The sequence below is a fragment of the Triticum aestivum genome, chromosome 4B, assembly GCF_018294505.1.
Source record: "Triticum aestivum cultivar Chinese Spring chromosome 4B, IWGSC CS RefSeq v2.1, whole genome shotgun sequence".
In the NCBI taxonomy this organism is placed as follows: domain Eukaryota; kingdom Viridiplantae; phylum Streptophyta; class Magnoliopsida; order Poales; family Poaceae; genus Triticum; species Triticum aestivum.
This window is the reverse complement of record NC_057804.1, coordinates 291,992,155-292,005,507: the sequence shown is the minus strand read 5'-3', so window position 1 is coordinate 292,005,507 and position 13,353 is coordinate 291,992,155.

Below are 13,353 nucleotides of genomic sequence, written 5' to 3'. Positions count from 1 at the left end.
TGGGTCCGGGCTGTAGCACTGGGCTAGCAGGACTCCGGTAAACCGGGCTGTAGCGGGCTAACAGGACTCCGGTACTCAATGCGTGACATTTCCCCGAAGGGACAGACACAGGAACGAAGAAGGACACATGCCGGCCAGCCTAAGTGTTCCAGAGCAGTAGCAAGCTACCATGGCTCAGCGGTAACACTAGGAGACATTTCCCGGTAAGAGAGGCTACTAAAGATAAACAACTAGGTAGTCAGATCCCACACATACCAAGCATTTCAATCATACACACAATATGCTCGATATGTGCAAATACAATGAAGCATCACAACATGACTCTACGACACAAGTACTTTATTTAAGGCTCAGGGAGCCATACATAACATACACAAAGGTACGGGTCTCACGACCCAGCATTCAAGTCATACAGTCATACAAACCAGCAGCGGAAGTAACTTGTCTGAGTACAGACAACTAGTAAAATAAAAGAGGCTTGGAAAGCCTAGCTATACTACATGGTCCTTCACAAGCTCAGGATCACCACCTGGGCCTTTAGCCTACTCGTTGATGTCAACGTCTACGTAGAACCCATCAGAAGGGGTTGCAGCGTCTTCTGTAAAATGTAAATTATAGCAACATGAGTACAAAGGTACTCAGCAAGACTTACATCAGATCCTACATACATGCATATTATCAAGAAGGGTTGGTGGAGTTATTGCAGCAAGCCAGCTTTGACTCTTGGCTAGAATATCCTACGATACTTCAACTTGAAATGGTTTTGCGCACACGAGTCCGCTACTCACCACTTCAATACACTACCGAGGATCCGCCTCCGTCTTCCTACGGAAGAGCCATCCTCGGCACTCACACTTATCTTGAGGCTTTTAGTAGTTTCCATTTACTTGTCTATGAACTGTAAAGGCAACCAAGTAGTCCTTTACCGTGGACGCGGCTATTCGAATAGATCATGTTAACCCTGCAGGGGTGTACTTCTTCATACACGCTCTCACCACTTACCGTCGTTTACACGACATGTACTCGGCAACCTTCAAGCGGAAGCCCAACGTGGGTGTCGGCCACGACCTACCTAATCACCTAAGCCTCCAGTCTAGGTTTATCGCCTATCCAGGTTCCATCCGCAGGGAGTCCGGCCGAGGATTCCCATACGGCCCCGAACGATGTGAACAGGGTTCCCGAGATACCTAACGGGTATTTGGTACACCGTGCCACGTACCTACCGCATCACAGCCCACCCCTACGGTCAGCGCTGTCCACGGCCTCCAGTAGGCTACAAACACAAGAAACTACTTGCAACTCCTGGACGGAGAATTAGGGTGAATAAGAAGCCGAGAGGGTCCATTGGTTTCGGGCCCAATGCATGGTAGTAGCTGATTCTTAAATCACACATACAGATCTCAGTGCTTAGGGTCGGCTTCAATGAAACAACCCACCATGTACTCCTACATGGCCTCTCATCGATACCTTTACCAAATCATGTTCACCACACCACTCTCATTACCGACATAATCATTTCACTCTAGCCCATCACCCAGATGAACCAGACCTGACCCGACTCTAAGCATAGCAGGCATAGCAAGGTAGGAACAACACATACATATGGCTCAATCAACTCCTACACATGCTAGTGGGTTTCATCTAGTTACTGTGGCAATGACAGGTCATGCAGAGGAAATGGGTTCAACTAACGTAGCACACAGCAGTTTGAAACGCGTTGTCTTAATGCAGTAAAAGAGAGCAGGAGCGAGAACATGGGATTGTATCGATATGATCAAATGGTTGGTTGCTTGCCTGATGGTTCGATGCACTGATACGGTTCTTCGTTAGGGTAATCACGGTACTCCTCGGAGGCAGAACCTGTCGCAAAGGACACCGATACACAACCATCACCAAACAATGTGCAACAATATGATGCATGCATGAAACATGGCAATATGAGTGTGTTGGGCTAATGCAACTAAAACCAGAAGGGTTTGAACCAATTTGAATCAAAGATTCAAATTTCAAACTCAAACATGGCCTTTTAAAGTGCTTTTCCTTGTTCTGCATTAAACATCAGGTTAACTTGTTTAGTCATGCATGAAAATAGTACAGATGGATAGATTGGATTTTTCTGATCATTTTTCATATATAATTTGTCTGATTTGGAGTTACAGAATAAAAGTTATGAATTTTTGAAGTTTAAATAATATTCTGGAATTTCCTGATTTAATTTAAATCCAGAAATATATATATTGCGCCAGCATGACGTCAGCACGACGTCAGCGGTCAACTGCGGCTGGCTGGGGTCAAACCTGACGTGTGGGGTCCACACGTCAGTGACAGGGGGGTTTAACAGAGGTTAGTTTAATCCTAATTAAGGGTTAGTGGCGCTGGGGCCCACTGGTCAGTGTCAGGGGGGTTAATTAACAATGATTAGTGTTAAGCTAACCACCTGGCTGACGGGGCCCACGCGTCAGTGACTCTGGGGGGGTCAAACCCCAGGTCGAACAGGTCAAACCCGCCGGCGGTTAGTCGCCGGCGAGGTCCGCGGCGTACAAGTGCCTCGGGTTTCCTCTGTGGTGCTCCAAACGGCGTGCGGCTAGGTGCGTTGGAAAGCTAGCTCGATGGCGCGTCGGGCGGTGGCCGTGGTTGGGCCTGGGGTGGCCGGAGTCGACGGCGGCGAGCTCGGCTGCGGCCGCCGGGGTTCGGTCGTGCACGGAAACGGGGTTGGAGCTCGAAGGCGAGCGAGGCAAGGCGCTAGGGATGCTCTATGGGGCCTTACGAACTTGTTGGACTCGCCGGGGTGACCAAATGGTCACCGGAGCTGCGTCGACGGCGAGCTCGGCGACGGCGGAGGTTCGGCCGTGGTGGGAAACGGGGTTACGGCGCGGGAACGAGGGGGAGAAGAGAGGGAAACGGTGGCGGAGCTCACCGCAGTTGCAGCGGGCGTCGAAGCGGGCTCGGGGACGCACTGGAGACGGCGAATCGACGGCGATGGTGGTCGGAGCCCGAGGAGGAAGACGATGGCGATGGCGGCTCCACGGGGCGTCCGGCGTCTTGTGGCTTGACGGAGAGCTTCAGGGCGAGGGGGCGGAGCTCCTGCGCGAGTCGGGAAGGCGAGGGGAGGCCGGTGGCGGCGGCTATGGCGAACGGCGGCGATGGGTGCGTTCGGACACGGGAGAGAGATCGCGAGGGAGAGGAGAGGAAGAACCGGGGGAGAGTGAGAGAGTACGAGGGGGGCGTGGCGTCGTTCCAGGGCATCCAGACGAGGAGGGGAGAGGCAGGCAGGCAGGCGAGCTGGTGGCGTGGTGCGGTGGCGCGCGCGCGCGCCGGGCACACTCCCCTCCCTCTGTCGAGGACGAAGACGACAGAGGAGGAGGCGGGCTGGGCCGCCTGCTGGCTGGGCCGGCCAGCTACTGCTGGGCTGCACAGGGAGGAGCCCCAGGTAAGCTTCTCCTTCTTTATTTATTTTTGTTTTCTAATTTCTGTCATTTGTTTTGATTTAAATAAAATATTAAATCATTTTATTACCTTATGCCAATTTTTGCAGGAGCTAGATATATTATTCCAGAGCTCCCCAATAGGTGGCATAATTTTTGGACATATATTAATATATATAACTAATATATTTCCAATGCAAATATTTATGCATTAATTCCAAATGCCCAAAATAAATACCTATGAGCTCTTAAAAATATTGGTTTGATTTTTATCTCTGTCCAATATTTTCAGAGAGCAACATGAGCATTTTCTTCGACTATTTTGGAGAAATTTTTATTTGGGTCATTTTCAAAATGATTCTGAGGGTTTCACAAATCCCCATTTCAAGTTTCTGATGAAAGAGTAAACATGATGCAACACTCTAATGCATGACTAGCTAGGGTGTGACAACTCACCCCCACTCAAAAGAATCTCGTCCCGAGATTTGGGTTCCTCCGGGAAGAAGGCGGGATACTCGAGTCGAAGACGATCCTCCCTTTCCCAAGTTGCTTCATCCTCAGAATGGTGCGACCATTGTACTTTGAGAAACTTGATATTATGACGTCGGGTGGTACGTTCGGCCTGATCGAGGATACGAATGGGGTACTCTTGATATGTAAGATTATCTTGGAGATCGAGCGTTTCGTGGTCCACTCCACGGATAGGATCCGAGAAACAACGCCTGAGTTGAGAAACGTGGAAGACATCATGGACTCTGGAGAGGTGCGGAGGTAGTTCCAACTGGTAGGCAACTTCTCCTCGTTTGGCGAGAATGCGAAAAGGTCCAATGTAACGAGGAGCCAATTTGCCTTTGATACCGAAACGATGGGTTCCCTTCAGAGGGGTGACCCGAAGATAAGCCTTCTCGTCAACCTCGAAAGTCATAGCATTATGTTTTCGGTCATATTGACTCTTTTGACGAGATTGGGCTGTTTTCAACTTTTCACGAACGATACGAACTTGTTCTTCTGCTTCCTGAATCATATCCGGCCAAAGAATTGTCTTTCCCCGGTTTCTGACCAGTTAAGGGGTGTTCGACATCGTCGTCCATAAAGAACTTCAAAAGGGGCTTTACCCAAGCTAGATTGATAGCTGTTGTTGTAAGCGAATTCGGCAAATGGAAGGCACTTCTCCCAGTCCATTCCGAATGAGATAACAGAGGCTCGAAGCATGTCTTCTAGAATCTGGTTGACGCGTTCCACTTGACCACTCGACTGAGGGTGGAAAGCGGTGCTAAAGGAGAGACGGGTTCCCATAGCGTTTTGGAAACTTTCCCAAAATCGAGAGGTGAAAAGACTTCCTCGATCCGAGTTTATTTCCAAAGGAACACCATGGAGAGACACTATACGGGAGATGTATAAGTCTGCCAACTGACTAGCGGTTATACTCTCACGAACAGGTAAGAAATGGGCTACTTTGGAAAGACGATCGACAACGACGAAGATAGCATTATTCCCTCTCTTGGTCCTGGGAAAACTGGTAATGAAATCCATACCAATTTTATCCCATTTCCATTCAGGAATAGCTAAGGGTTGAAGGGTGCCAGCAGGCCGTTGATGCTCTGCTTTTACACGACGACAGACATCGCAATTAGCAATATATTGAGCGATTTCTCTTTTAATCCTAGTCCACCAGAACCTCTGGCGTAGGTCCTGATACATCTTAGTACTACCGGGATGAATGGTGAGAGGAGATTCATGAGCTTCCTTAAGGATCAATCGTCTCAGGTTTCGCACTTTGGGAACCACTAGTCGATTCCCGAAGTATACGACCCCTTGATCATTAATGGAGAAGCAATTCGCAATTCCTTTCTGGATGTTTCTCTTGATGCGGGAAATTCCCGGATCTACCTTCTGTGCTTTGATAATCTGATCCGTAAGGGTAGGTTTTGCCACCAAGGTGGAAAGAAAACCTTGAGGAACAATGTGAAGGTTAAGCTTCCGAAATTCCTCATGGAGAAGCGATTGACTTTGTTGTAACATTAGGTTGTTACAATAAGATTCACGACTTAGCGCATCAGCCATGACATTGGCTTTCCCTGGGGTGTAGGTTATTCCTAAGTCAAAATCTGTGATCAACTCAACCCAACGTCTTTGCCTGAGATTCAAATCCGGTTGGGTGAAAATGTACTTCAGACTTTGGTGATCAGTGAATATCTCGCAACGGTTAACGAGGAGGTAATGTCGCCAGGTCTTGAGTGCATAGACTACGGCTGCAAGCTCTAGATCATGAGTAGGATAATTCTCCTCATGTGGGTGCAATTGCCGTGAAGCATAGGCAATTACGTGTCGATCTTGCATGAGAATGCCACCTAGTCCTTGTCGCGAGGCGTCGCAGTAGATAACAAAGTCCTTGGAGAAGTCTGGCGGTACCAGTACGGGAGCAGGTGTCAGGCGTCTTTTCAGTTCCTGAAAGCTGTGCTCACATTGTGGAGTCCATTCGAACTTCTTATCTTTCTTGAGGAGTTCGGTTAGAGGTTTAGCAACCTTGGAGAAGTTCTCGACAAAGCGACGACAATAGCTCGCTAAGCCCAGAAAACTCCGAACTTGCTTGACCGATTCGGGTGGAGTCCAATTAAGGACGGCTTGAACTCGCTCAGGGTTAACAGCAATACCTTTACCAGATATTACATGACCCAAATAGGTCACTTCTGACAACCAGAATTCACATTTAGAAAATTTGGCATAAAGGCGATGCTCTCGAAGTTTCTCCAACACTAGCCTTAGATGTTCGGCATGTTCCTCCTCGTTCTTGGAGTAGATGAGTATATCATCGAGGTAAACCACGATGAATTTATCCAAATACTCCATGAATATTGAGTTCATTAACCGAGAAAAGGTGGCTGGAGCGTTGGTTAAACCGAAGGACATGACGGTGTACTCGTATTGGCCATAACGAGTAACAAAGGCCGTTTTAGGAATGTCCCCGTTTCTGATTTTGATTTGATGGTAGCCCAACCTCAAATCCATCTTGGAGAAGACTGAGGATCCAGCGAGCTGATCATACAGGTCGTTGATCCTGGGGAGCGGATATTTGTTCTTGATTGTGACCAAATTGACAGGTCGATAATCTACAACCATCCGGTCCGTACCATCCTTTTTCTTGACGAATAGGATGGGGCAAGCCCACGGAGATGAGCTAGGTCGGATAAAACCCTTTTTCAAGGACTCATCGAGTTGTTTCTTAAGCTCGGCTAGTTCTAGTGGTGCCATCTTATAAGGTCTTCTAGCAATCGGAACGGTTCCTGGAATGAGGTCTATTACGAACTCAACATCCCTGTCAGGTGGAACACCTGGCAATTCCTCTGGGAAGACATCCGGGAAGTCACGGACTACCTAAACGTCCTCAAGGTCTGGCAAAGGGCTGGCGTTAAGAGAATATAATTGTCGCTTGGCTAGTCGGGTTAAGACATTGACTATCTTGCCCGTAGGATGGGTGAGTTGAACAGTCCTAGAGAAGCAATCAATTTGGGCATGATGAGCCGACATCCAGTCCATACCCAGAATGATATTGATATCTGAAGATTTAAGGGCTATCAAAGACGCGAGGAAAACAAGTCTGTCGACTTGGATTTCATTTCCATGGCTTACTCTAGAAGTTTGCCATTTGGATCCCGGAGTTTGAATTACCATAGAGGTTGGCATAACACCGAATGCGACGTTATGCAAACAAGCATAATTTTCGGATATAAAAGAATGAGAGGCTCCTGTATCGAAAAGAACAGATGCCGGGTGGCAATTAACAAGAAGCGTACCGAGAACGACGTTGGGATCCTCTTGAGCTTCTTCGGCAGAGATACAGTTGACATGGCCACGTGAGGCGGTGACCGGCTTGGCGTGGAATACTTTTCCTGTCGGCTTGCCACGGCCAACAGCTTTAGCAGACTGGTTGGGGTTGGTCTGGGGACACTCACGCATATAGTGACCAGATTCCCCACACTTGAAACAAGTCACGGAACTGGTACGTGGAGGAGCATTGTTGGTTGGACCCCCATAGGGCTTGGCTGGAGCAGACTGTTGAACAGGGCGAGGCGCCTGAAAGGGTGGCCTCGGTGTGAACCTGGGTGGCAGGGCGGTGTTGGGTACCCACACGCGGCGCTTCTGAGGACCAGCACCGGATGAGGAACCCATGTCACGGCCATGCTTGCGTGTTGCGTCATAGTCAGTCTGACCAGTTTCAGCACTGATGGCTTTGTTGACAAGTTTCTGAAAAGATGTGCACTCATGCAGACGGAGGTCACGGCGAAGCTCAGGACTAAGGCCCTTACGGAACCTTGCTTGCTTCTTCGCATCAGTAGAAACTTCCTTAGTTGCATATCGTGCGAGGTTACCAAACTCCCTGCTGTAAACATCCACAGAGAGTCGGACTTGGGTGAAATTGCAGAATTCCTCACGTTTACGGTCCATGAGACCCTCCGGAATGTGATGTTCACGGAAAGCCTCGCTGAATTCAGCCCAAGTAGTGACATGGCCCGCTGGGCGCATAGCTCCATAATTCTCCCACCATAGACTGGCGGGGCCTTCAAGATGATATGCAGCAAAGGTGACCTTGTCAGCCTCCGCTACCAGCATGGAACGCAGTTTATGAGAGATACTGCGAAGCCAGTCATCGGCGTCGAGAGGCTCGACGGAGTGGTGGAACGTGGGTGGATGTAATTTGATAAAATCACTGAGTGACACCACGTTAGTCCTCTGATGGTGTGTCGTGTTCTGTTCAATACGCTCCAACAAACGGTTGGTCTCCCGCTTGTTTCTCTCGGCTTCCATCATAACCTCGGCTAGGGAAGGAGGATGAGGCAGATTTGCATCCCTGACTTCACTGCCTTCGGCCTGCTCTTGAGGAGCAGGGTTAGTGCGCGTGTTGACCATCCTAGGTAAACAAGACAATGATTTAGTCAGGATGATAAAATTCCGACATAGGATACAAAATGTAAGGAATAACTCGAAATGCAAGATGATCATCCGTATGACATGGTAGATACAGAAACTGCTTCTTTATTCCATCATCATACACACCATACAGGGTTTAGTACAAGACCAAGCAAAGTACTATTACGGTGAAAGAGGATTACATCTCATCGAAGGCATCCCAAGCTCCTATACATTATTTTTCTACACCTCCGGAAAGAGTACAAACTAGGTCATATCCCACGAGTCACGCGGGACGATAGACGACACAGCTAGTGCGAACTAGTGATACTACCACTAACTCAGACCAATCCGTAGTAGTCCTCGTAGAAGTCACCTCCATAGCCTGGAAGCTCAACATGATCATCCGGAAACAGACGATCTCGCGGAGCTTGTGGACCATAGGGGCTAGGATGAGGTCTTAGACCAACAGACGGTGGCCTGCGGGGACCGCGAGGTGGGGTGATGCCTCCTACATCACGCCAACCCATCACGTCTGGCAGAGCAGATCTCACAGGATAGAGATCGCGCATATCCGAATATCCAGCTTGCACCGCCGGTGCAAACCGAGTCAATGTGTCCCAGTGGTCAGCACGGGTATTGAAGAGCTCTAACCTCAAGGCCCGATTTTCACGGTCCTTATCCTCGAGCATCTCGGCAGTGGTGCGAGTCCGTGAATCCTCCTGGGTGGGGTCAGCATAGATAGCCTGGAGATACCCTTGTGCTCCTGGAAGTGATCCTGGCATATACCGGAAATTAGAGTCCCTAAATAGACCAGACCTGACTCGCATGATGGTCATCATAGAGTAGGCGGCGTCCTGCACAGCCATCTCAATAGTAACCCCGAGTCCATAGGAGCAGTTAAGGGGCTCGGTGGATCCAGGATAAGATGGAAATATCCTGACAGTGCAGAGATACTGGCTTTGATTGCAGTCCCGAAATTGCTCTTCGACCGTGTACTCAGGATACCAGCGGTATCCAGCCTCAGTCATTACCCTGACCAACATGGCAGTATGGCCGGGTACATCTAGGCATCGAGTCAGGCGAACCACTTGATTGAGGTCGCGAGTGGCCATCTGAAAGCACAATCATAATGCAAAGGCATTAGAATTTCTAGCAAAATTTCGGCAGCATAACAGCTGTAAATGCTCAAGAAGGATTTTGAGACATTTGACAAAGGATTACATACACACTCAACATCATCATATCAAGTTCTGAGTCCATCCTAGCAACATAATGTGATAATAGAATTGAACTAGGCTTGTATCCATCAAACCTATAAGGTACTACTGATTAGTAACACGTGATCCTGATAGAGAGAACAGATCCTAATTCCTTAACCCCCGGTGGAAGAATAGACTGACTCAGATCAGAATGTCATTAGATAAAGGAGTAAAAGAGCCTTACGTTCCAACCCACAAACAATTCCCCTACATATAACTAAAGAACTTCTAGACTCAACATCGACCAGTTTGGCTTGGAGAACCTACAGGCAGTCCGGCTCTGATGCCAACGCTGTCAGGACCCCGACTCGATGTCACATCGATCTAGCCGGTAACACCTCATATCACTTCGCAGCCTCACGCACGGTATCCCCACGGGTGTCGCCTTACCTTTGCCCGGGACCGTTTGCGCCTTTTGGCTCACGTATATGATAGTGTCGCTAGCATCCATATGATAAGGAGCCCGGGCTGACATGACTAGTCGTAAACCCAAAGTGGCACAGACTTACAGGGACAGGCATCCATGACCCAGCTTCGAACGTGTCGGTCATCAGCAAGTGGGTTCGGGCTGTAGCACTGGGCTAGCAGGACTCCGGTAAACCGGGCTGTAGCGGGCTAACAGGACTCCGGTACTCAATGCGTGACATTTCCCCGAAGGGACAGACACAGGAACGAAGAAGGACACATGCCGGCCAGCCTAGGTGTTCTAGAGCAGTAGCAAGCTACCATGGCTCAGCGGTAACACTAGGAGACATTTCCCGGTAAGAGAGGCTACTAAAGATGAACAACTAGGTAGTCAGATCCCACACATACCAAGAATTTCAATCATACACACAATATGCTCGATATGTGCAAATACAACGAAGCATCACAACATGACTCTACGACACAAGTACTTTATTTAAGGCTCAGGGAGCCATACATAACATACACAAAGGTACGGGTCTCACGACCCATCATTCAAGTCATACAGTCATACAAACCAGCAGCGGAAGTAACTTGTCTGAGTACAGACAACTAGTAAAATAAAAGAGGCTTGGAAAGCCTAGCTATACTACATGGTCCTTCACAAGCTCAGGATCACCACCTGGGCCTTTAGCCTACTCGTTGATGTCAACGTCTACGTAGAACCCATCAGAAGGGGTTGCAGCGTCTTCTGTAAAATGTAAATTATAGCAACATGAGTACAAAGGTACTCAGCAAGACTTACATCAGATCCTACATACATGCATATTATCAAGAAGGGTTGGTGGAGTTATTGCAGCAAGCCAGCTTTGACTCTTGGCTAGACTATCCTACGATACTTCAACTTGAAATGGTTTTGCGCACACGAGTCCGCTACTCACCACTTCAATACACTACCGAGGATCTGCCTCCGTCTTCCTACGGAAGAGCCATCCTCGGCACTCACACTTATCTTGAGGCTTTTAGTAGTTTCCATTTACTTGTCTATGAACTGTATAGGCAACCAAGTAGTCCTTTACCGCGGATGCGGCTATTCGAATAGATCATGTTAACCCTGCAGGGGTGTACTTCTTCATACACGCTCTCACCACTTACCGTCATTTACACGACATGTACTCGGCAAACTTCAAGCGGAAGCCCAACGTGGGTGTCGGCCACGACCTACCTAATCACCTAAGCCTCCAGTCTAGGTTTATCGCCTATCCAGGTTCCATCCGCAGGGAGTCCGGCCGAGGTTTCCCATACGGCCCCGAACGATGTGAACAGGGTTCCCGAGATACCTAACGGGTATTCGGTACACCGTGCCACATACCTACCGCATCACAGCCCACCCCTACGGTCAGCGCTGTCCACGGCCTCCAGTAGGCTACAAACACCAGAAACTACTTGCAACTCCTGGACGGAGAACTAGGGTGAATAAGAAGCCGAGAGGGTCCATTGGTTTCGGGCCCAATGCATGGTAGTAGTTGATTCTTAAATCACACATACAGATCTCAGTGCTTAGGGTCGGCTTCAATGAAACAACCCACCATGTACTCCTACATGGCCTCTCATCGATACCTTTACCAAATCGTGTTCACCACACCACTCTCATTACTGACATAATCATTTCACTCTAGCCCATCACCCAGATGAACCAGACCTGACCCGACTCTAAGCATAGCAGGCATAGCAAGGTAGGAACAACACATACATATGGCTCAATCAACTCCTACACATGCTAGTGGGTTTCATCTAGTTACTGTGGCAATGACAGGTCATGCAGAGGAAATGGGTTCAACTACCATAGCACACAGCAGTTTGAAACGCGTTGTCTTAATGCATTAAAAGAGAGCAGGAGCGAGAACATGGGATTGTATCGATATGATCAAATGGTTGGTTGCTTGCCTGATGGTTTGATGCACTGATACGGTTCTTCGTTAGGGTAATCACGGTACTCCTCGGAGGCAGAACCTGTCGCAAAGGACACCGATACACAACCATCACCAAACAATGTGCAACAATATGATGCATGCATGAAACATGGCAATATGAGTGTGTTGGGCTAATGCAACTAAAACCAGAAGGGTTTGAACCAATTTGAATCAAAGATTCAAATTTCAAACTCAAACATGGCCTTTTAAAGTGCTTTTCCTTTTTCTGCATTAAACATCAGGTTAACTTGTTTAGTCATGCATGAAAATAGTACAGATGGATAGATTGGATTTTTCTGATCATTTTTCATATATAATTTGTCTGATTTGGAGTTACAGAATAAAAGTTATGAATTTTTGAAGTTTAAATAATATTCTGGAATTTCCTGATTTAATTTAAATCCAGAAATATATATATTGCGCCAGCATGATGTTAGCACGACGTCAGCGGTCAACTGCGGCTGGCTGGGGTCAAACCTGACGTGTGGGGTCCACACGTCAGTGACAGGGGGGTTTAACAGAGGTTAGTTTAATCCTAATTAAGGGTTAGTGGCGCTGGGGCCCACTGGTCAGTGTCAGGGGGGTTAATTAACAGTGATTAGTGTTAAGCTAACCACCTGGCCGACGGGGCCCACGCGTCAGTGACTCTGGGGGGGTCAAACCCCAGGTCGAACAGGTCAAACCCGCCGGCGGTTAGTCGCCGGCGAGGTCCGCGGCGTACAAGTGCCTCGGGTTTCCTCTGTGGTGCTCCAAACGGCGTGTGGCTAGGTGCGTTGGAAAGCTAGCTCGATGGCGCGTCGGGCGGTGGCCGTGGCTGGGCCTGGGGTGGCCGGAGTCGACAGCGGCGAGCTCGGCTGCGGCCGCCGGGGTTCGGTCGTGCACGGGAACGGGGTTGGAGCTTGAAGGCGAGCGAGGCAAGGCGCTAGGGATGCTCTACGGGGCCTTACGAACTTGTTGGACTCGCCGGGGTGACCAAATGGTCACCGGAGCTGCGTCGACGGCGAGCTCGGCGACGGCGGAGGTTCGGCCGTGGTGGGAAACGGGGTTACGGCGCGGGAACGAGGGGGAGAAGAGAGGGAAACGGTGGCGGAGCTCACCGCGGTTGAGCGGGCGCCGAAGCGGGCTCGGGGCGCACTGGAGACGGCGAATCGACGGCGATGGTGGTCGGAGCCCGAGGAGGAAGACGATGGCGACGGCGGCTCCACGGGGCGTCCGGCGTCTTGTGGCTAGACGGAGAGCTTCAGGGCGAGGGGGCGGAGCTCCTGCGCGAGTCGGGAAGGTGAGGGGAGGCCGGTGGCGGCGGCTATGGCGAACGGCGGCGATGGGTGCGTTCGGACATGGGAGAGAGAGAGCGAGGGAGAGGAGAGGAAGAACCGGGGG